Below are 8,106 nucleotides of genomic sequence, written 5' to 3' on the forward strand. Positions count from 1 at the left end.
CCTTTTCTTTTCTTTTTTAGTACAAAAGGGATGTGGATCTTGACAAGAAAGCCGAGAATAAACGTAGGAGGAAGTACAAAAAGGGTATGGAACTTGATCAGTAGGGGTCGAGGCCGGACTGAGGAGGAATGGTTGGTCGTGGGGGGGGGGGGGGGGGGGGGAGGGGGGGCGAGGTATAAATAAAGGATAGAGAAAATGTAAGTTTTACGCCCTCACGGCAACGCCATTAGGAGCATGTTACACGAGAAAACCCGGCTTTGTATGAAAATAAAAAATATCAAGAAGAGCAAACGCTCGATCGAGTCACTTTCGCAGTTCTGAATATTATATGAGGCATCAGATGGACAGGAAGAAATTGCTATTCACAACACAATGAGTCACGTTCACATAAAATTTGAGCCCGGTCACTTTTATAGTTTCCGAGAAAAGCCCAACGTTAAGTTGTGTGTTGCCGAACAGAAAAGGCTAGTTATCTCCCTTGTTTTTCTGATAACGTTCGTAAAAGGCTACAGATGTAAATACTTTGATGTAAAGAATAATCCTACAAAGTTTCAATCACATCCGATGAACTTTGTCAAAGATATAAAATGTCTAATTTTTCCTTTGACGCTGACCTGTGACCTTGAAAAAGGTCAAAGGTCAACGAAACCATCGTTAAAGTGTAGAGGTCATTGGAGGTCACGACTAAACAAAATATGAGCCCGATCGCTTTGATAGTTTCCGAGAAAAGTCCAACGTTAAGGTGGTGTCTACGGACGGCCGGCCGGACGGCCGGCCGGACAGACTAACACTGACCGATTACATAGAGTCACTTTTTCTCAAGTGACTCAAAAATGCAGGGGGGGGGGGGGGGGGGGGGAGAGAAATAAAGGATAAAAGGACGTACAAGTATTTATGTAAAGAGGAGAGTCACCCACGTTTAGAGTCACCCACGTTTAGAGTCACCCACGTTTAGAGTCACCCACGTTTACAGTCACCCACGTTTAGAGTCACCCACGTTTAGAGGTACGGTCCTTCCCATACAAGCAATTCAAATCACCATCTCAGATCTGCCCAGGATGTTACGTGGGATTAGACTAATCCCTCCTCTTGGACATACCCCAAATCAACCCCCTGGATGTTCTTTGTGCAGCGTGAGAACTTTTTCACCAACACATTCTCAACGGACACGGGTGACTTCTTATGAAATTAATTCATAAATAAATGCCAACTCCTCACAGGATTAAGCAGTCAGGGTGTTGATTCCTGGTATGTGTTCAAATGGAGTGATGCTATAATCCCGTTTTTAAGGCTTGGCCACATCTGAAATGATGACGGAATTCACAGTAATCATATCGGAGAGACCATGTCTTTACATGACTTCAAGAAGAAGAAAAACTTGACTCGTTCCCACGGTTTTAACACGAGAAAATTACTCCGAGATTTTTACTCCGGAGTAAAAATTTTGTAAGAAAATTTTACTCCCTTTACGAAAAAAACTACTCCCCCATAACACGAGAAAATTACTTCCAACGACAGGTTTGTTTCGAGTCAACATTTCTGTCGAAAATGTTACTCCCCTGACGAACAAATAACGCATAAGTTTTTCCACCCTAACACGACCAATTCACTGCCCACGCCAGGTGTACGCAACTTTTACTCCCCTGTCCCCTATTGATCTTGGTGGTGGAAGGGGTGGAGGGAGGGTAGTGCGACATATTTTTGCGCGAGATCACATATTGGCATTATCCCTTCGCCCGCATATGAAGCCTGTGCTGCGACTTCTGTCTTGTGTGTGGCGCACGTTATATGTCAAAGCAACACCGCCCTGATATGGCCCTTCGTGGTCGGCTGGGCGTTAAGCAAACAAACAAACAAACAAACAAACAAACAAAAAGTTTCGATTTTCTTTCTCTGGTTCTAACCTTTGATACTTTATTCCCACCTTGACATAATACACAAAGAATACATTAACAAATACATCATCAAAAGTTACAAAGCGATATTCTTTCTTTACTTTATTTGGTGTTTAACGTCGTTTTCAACCGTTCAAGGTTATATCGCGACGGGGAAAGGGGGCAGATGGGATAGAGCCACTTGTCAATTGCTTCTTGTTCACAAAAGCACTAATCAAAAATTTGCTCCAGGGGCTTGCAACGTAGTACAATATATGACCTTACTGGGAGAATGCAAGTTTCCAGTACAAAGGACTTAACATTTCTTACATACTGCTTGACTAAAATCTTTACAAAAATTGACTATATTCTATACAAGAAACACTTAACAAGGGTAAAAGGAGAAACAGAATCCGTTAGTCACCTCTTACGACATGCTGGATTCCCACCTTGACATAATACACAAAGAATACATTAACAAATACATCATTAAAAGTAACAAAGCGATATCAAAACACACCATGGAAACTGGAGCGCACAAATATATACCCATACTGCTCTCAAACTATTTCACAACTTTGTAAGGCCAAAAAAAAAAATAGGTCTGTTTACGGTAACATAGGCCCAAAAAATAGGGTCGGTAGGTCGGGATTGTTTGGTTTTTTTTTCTTTTTTTTTTCTCCAAAAAACCATATTTTTACGTTATTTTGCCAAAAAAACAAGATTTTGTTTTTCTTTTTCCCAAATGCCAAAAAAAAAGTCTAGGGTCGCGCGAAAAAACTAGGGTCGGTCGGGTTACCGTAAACAGACCTATTTTTTTTTTTGGCCTAATGCATGTTACACAAATGCAAAATCATAAAAACGGCATTTCTTTTCAAGCTTCAAAAGACATGATAAAAACTATACCCTGGACACATGAAATTTCTGGGCCTGCCAGTATGAAGAACACATACAATAACATTTTCCTTTCAAGGTAAGAAAAGCAAATGAATGAAATGCAACAACAAATTATTCAATTCGCTCAGAAATATGAAACAGTAAATTCACCTGCATATCATAATGTGAGTATGTATTGTCCCTCTCCCCCCTCAAGCACCCCCCCCCCCCTCCCCCCTCCTCTACCAATTTTCCGAGCCACCCCTTCCACCTGGGTAGGCATAGGTAATCAAATCTATGTCTCTGGGTCGGTGAGCATGAGAAACTTTCCAATCAAGTGGGAGCCGGCCGAGAGGTCACATTGCTTAAAATTGAGATTTGTACATTTGTGATTTAATCAATCCAATCCCACGGTTGGCTCCCGCTCACTTGGTAACTTTCTCGGGGCACATCAGTCCAGTTGACGATTCCAACTTTCGGCAAAAATTGCCTGCACCATAAACGCAAGAAACTTTTTATGTTTTAAGGAAGAATTGTGTTCTGGACAAGAATGACAAACTGCCCAAATTTGTTCAGACCGATCTTCTTTTTTTTCTTAAGGATGGATTGCATTTGGGGACAAGAATGACATATATCACACTGAGGGAGAATATCAAGAGTTTCTCAGAATTTATGTCATCACATATTTTTTGTAGCATCCCTCTTTTTAGGATATGTTTTTTCTCAGATTTGTGGAAGTTTTAATAATGGGAATTCCACTGTACTGAAAAGAGTCTTACCTTTGCTCGGCTAAGACAGTTTAGTGCAAATGGGTTTGACACCAGCTGTGTTCTATCCAATGATTTGAGATCCACTGCGACCATAGAAGATGATAAAGGTTACAGAATCTACCATCAATTACCGCAAAAAAGTTGCTTGCTTTTGGGTAATATAATGCAAAAATTGGATTAAATATGACTAGCAAAGAATGAGGTTTGGTTAAAAAGCTACATGTAATACCGAGTCAAGTGTCTAAAATAGACGCTGCTGGGAAACAACTCTGTGGCGTTTTTTGTGCTGCTAAAGAGTTGTATACCTTGATGGGGAGGAAACATTTAAAATAAGCTGACACAAAATGTAGATTATGCATGTAATGCCGTCAAGGAATACTTCTCCGCAGCGGATTAAAACACTGACAGAGATACTTCCGGACACTTCCATTCATTTAGGTCTTTAGAAATGTCCTATAAAGCACATGCAACTTGTGCTGTCAACACTGTAACAGTTGGCACACACACACACAAACACAACAAAAACAAGAAAGTAAAATGATGCACAAAACTAATTCTGACCAGCAGAATATTTTGAGTTTCTACAATGCATACATTTCAATCACTATACTAAATATTTAAAATAAAATAAAACCACAGTACTATGAGTAATAACCACATTTCAACGTTGATACCTACTTTAACAACGAGATATGCCTCTGTGTAATGAAATGTATGTACACTGTGCAGTTTATTTTGCAAAAACAGTCACCCTAACACAACGTCAGAAAAGAAATGATTTCTGACTGCATAAGTTTCAATATATCACTTACCACTTGCCTGCCTTAAGACGGGTATACCTGTCATGCGCTTGTGCATCAGCTGCAGCGCCTTAGGACGGGTTTACCCGTCTTCTCCGTTCCGGGATTTTCCAGAAATGCAATGTCACTGCTGACACACAAATAGCAGCCAATGGCTTGGTAGGATACCTCATTCTCATGAATAAACATAAATGGTGACGCAGTGTTACGTCTGAAGGCTATTTTCGGCCTTGGCGACAGGGTAGGGGAGAGAAATCTCGACTCGTCAAAATGGCTAACGCGTGACAGTCGACCGGGCCCTAGTAGGGAAAAACAAAGCCGGACTGACGCTACAGGCAGTGCAAATGATTATGGATACTGACAGGGGAAGGGGGAGATCTTCTTTCGGATGATTCGTTGGAAACAGGTAGATGATAGTGATTATAATCCTTTCTTGGAGCAAGCAAACCAGCCACCTGTGTTTGATCCACAGGCACCGGAAGATGCGCCGGACTGATTTTTCAAAAGTTCATATTTAAACATCATTATAAGCCAAACTAATTATTATTTTCATGATTAGACACTAAAAACAGATTCTTGGTTCAATTTCCCTTAAAAATAACATAGGTTTTACTTACCTACCTACTGCCAGTTTGGAGCTAGAATTTTTTGTGAATTATTACACCCCGAACTCCAATATTCCCTGGCAGTCAGGACTGCACATACGCAAGTTTTGATTGGCAGCGAAAGGGTTAAATATCATCATGAAAATCAACAACAAATGAGACCTTCAGGGCACCATTTTCCTACATGTGTGCCTGCGAGTGTGTAAGTACAAGTGCGCTTGTGTGTGTGTGTGTGTGTGTGTGTGTGTGTGTGTGTACGTAAGTGCAAGTGTGTGTATGTGTGTTTGTACGTGTGAGTGTGTGTCAGTGTTCTTTCTTTCTTTATTTGGTGTTTAACGTCGTTTTCAACCACGAAGGTTATATCGCGACAGGGAAAGGGGGGGAGATGGGATAGAGCCATGCACTTGTTAACTGTTTCTTGTTCACAACAACACTAATCAAAAAATTGCTCCAGGGGCTTGCAACGTAGTACAATATATGACCTTAGTGTGTCAGTGTGCATGTGCACTGGAGATACGCGCGCGATTTAAGACTTCATATAACATGTATATTTTACACTAGAGGAATACCCGGCTTCGCCGGGGTGAATCGCGAGACAGAGACAGACAGCGTGGCGGTTCATCACAATCACCTCTGCAAGCGAAGTCCTGTCAAACGGGATTGAGAATTTTAGAGCTTATTTCTTAGCCCTATATTATCTGTTGTGGCTTCTCAAATGCCAGAACATACAGACAGACAAAAGCCGCTAGACCCCATCACAAACAGAACTCTACAATCAACAGGTTTTTTCCCCCACACACACACACACACAGAGAAGCCGTATATATATATATGCATATCTGTATCTATAAATATATAGAGATAGGTGAGAGTGTATTTTTCGCGTGGCTATAAATTGATTCGACCTTTTCACTTTGACAGTAAGAACAACTTACGGGTGCAAGGGAAGCGTTCTGGACAGCGCAGTGACATTCTAAAAATAGTCACTCTCAGAAACGGGAATTTGGGGTGAACGGCGCGACAGAGACAGACAGCGTGGCGGTTTACCACAATCACCTTTGAAAGGCGAAGTCCTGTCAAACGGGATTGAGAATTTTAGAGCTTATTTCTTAGCCCTATATTATCTACTGTGGCTTCTCACATGCCAGAACATACAGACAGACAAAAGCCGCTAGACCCCATCACAAACAGAACTCTATAATACATAGGTTTTTGCCTACACACACACACAAACACACACACACACAGAGAAGCCGTATATATATATGCATATCTGTATCTATAAATATATAGAGATAGGTGAGAGTGTATTTTTCGCGTGGCTATAAATTGATTCGACCTTTTCACTTTGACAGTAAGAACAACTTACGGGTGCAAGGGAAGCGTTCTGGACAGCGCAGTGGACAGCGCAGTGACATTCTAAAAATAGTAATAGTAACTTAGAACTGAACGGGAAAGCCACACGAAGGAAGGGAGATAAACGCCAAACACTGGAGAAGATAAGGAAGAGTTACTTATAATGGTGAAATGAACGCAAAAACGAAAATGAGTTCAGCGCTGCGCGCTGAGAGCACGTGTTGAAATATTTCATCGATGATATTGTGTCCGGGGTGTAGCTGAATACGGTGTCCAAATTTGAAAAAGATCCACCGAGAACTTTGGCGTTGTGATGTGGTGTAGCGGCTATGGTGTGTCGGTATGGGGGCCCGGGTAAGCTGAGGTGGAAGCAAAATAGCTGAGGTGGAACCAAAATCGGTTCCGCGCTGCGCGCTGAGAGCACTTGTTGAAATATCTCATCGATGAGGTTGTGTCCGGGGTCTCTCTGAATAAGCCCACCAAATTTGAAGCAGATCCATCGAGAACCTTGGCCGCGCATCGCGCACAGACACACAGACACACAGACAGATACACAGACAGACACACAGACACTAGTCGTATATATATATAGATGAAATCAATGTCTACAATGTCTAAAAAGCCATTTTCCATCAACAAGAGAAAAACGACAGAACTATATACAATAAAGACCAGATCAACAAAGCCCTTTGTAGTGCATGACGTAAGGGAGGTAACTTAATATGAAATTGGAACCGGTTGAATTTTATGCTGCCCAAGACCTCACATCTCCCAGCATGACGCTTCCTTCCTTGAGACTGTTCATGCACAATATAATGTACCCTAAAGAATACAGTAAACCATGTAACTCTTACTGTTATGTTCTTGGGTTATTCCAACACAAGAACACAGTGTAAGAGTTACATGGTTTACTGTATTCTTTAGGTAGATTATAGTGCACGGACAGAGGAAGGAAGCGTCCTGCTTGGAGATGGAATGCCAAGAGAGGAAGGGCGGGAAACTTCTAGCTATAGTCCAATACTCTCTGGACTGGGGATAGACTGTTAATACAGGCACATAATATATACATTTTTAAGGGAACTCTATAATTCTAATACATAATAGTGACTATATACCAACAAATAGTAGATTCCTGAATAGAAAAGATCTCCAAAAATGATTCAGTTGCCAATCCCATAATTTGTACATGAAAAAAGGTTCAGAAATCTAGATGTTTTTCTGCATAGAGTATGAGTCAGACACGTTGTTACCTGAATAATTAAGGCACTTACCTACTTTACAGTCGAATACCTCCAAAAATTTGAGACAATCCGGTCTTAAAAAGGAGGGAGTCTTAAAACAGGGGTAAGTTTACAGAGGTTATGTACAGACAATTTGATAAAACAGTCTTAGAAAAGGAGGGAGTCTTAAAACGGGGGTAAGTTTACAGAGGTTATGTACAGACAATTTGATAAAACAGTCTTAAAAAGGAAGGAGTCTAATAAAACGGGGGTAAGTTTATAGAGGTTATGTACAGACAATTTGATAAAACAGTCTTAGAAAAGGAGGGAGTCTTAAAACGGGGGTAAGTTTATAGAGGTTATGTACAGACAATTTGATAAAACAGTCTTAGAAAAGGAGGGAGTCTTAAAACGGGGGTAAGTTTACAGAGGTTATGTACAGACAATTTGATAAAACAGTCTTAAAAAGGAGGGAGTCTTAAATCAGGCCTCTTCTTCTTCTGCGTTCGTGGGCTGAAACTCCCACGTGCACTCGTGGTTTGCATGAGTGGAATTTTACGTGTATGACCGTTTTTACCCCGCCATTTAGGCAGCAATACACCGCT

At 41.1% G+C, this 8,106-nt stretch overlaps 1 long non-coding RNA gene across 1 annotated transcript in view; it reads right to left on the reverse strand.

Moving 5' to 3' along the window:
- Positions 1-1,877: 1,877 nt before the first annotated feature.
- The window catches only part of LOC138947302 (uncharacterized), a 104,118-nt gene continuing 97,889 nt past the window's right edge, over positions 1,878-8,106 (reverse strand). Inside the window, exon 2 of the long non-coding RNA XR_011449610.1 lies at positions 1,878-4,359. This is a non-coding gene — a long non-coding RNA (uncharacterized lncRNA). The remainder of the gene's footprint in view (positions 4,360-8,106) is intronic.

This window comes from Littorina saxatilis, linkage group LG14 (assembly GCF_037325665.1).
Source record: "Littorina saxatilis isolate snail1 linkage group LG14, US_GU_Lsax_2.0, whole genome shotgun sequence".
NCBI classification, from domain to species: domain Eukaryota; kingdom Metazoa; phylum Mollusca; class Gastropoda; order Littorinimorpha; family Littorinidae; genus Littorina; species Littorina saxatilis.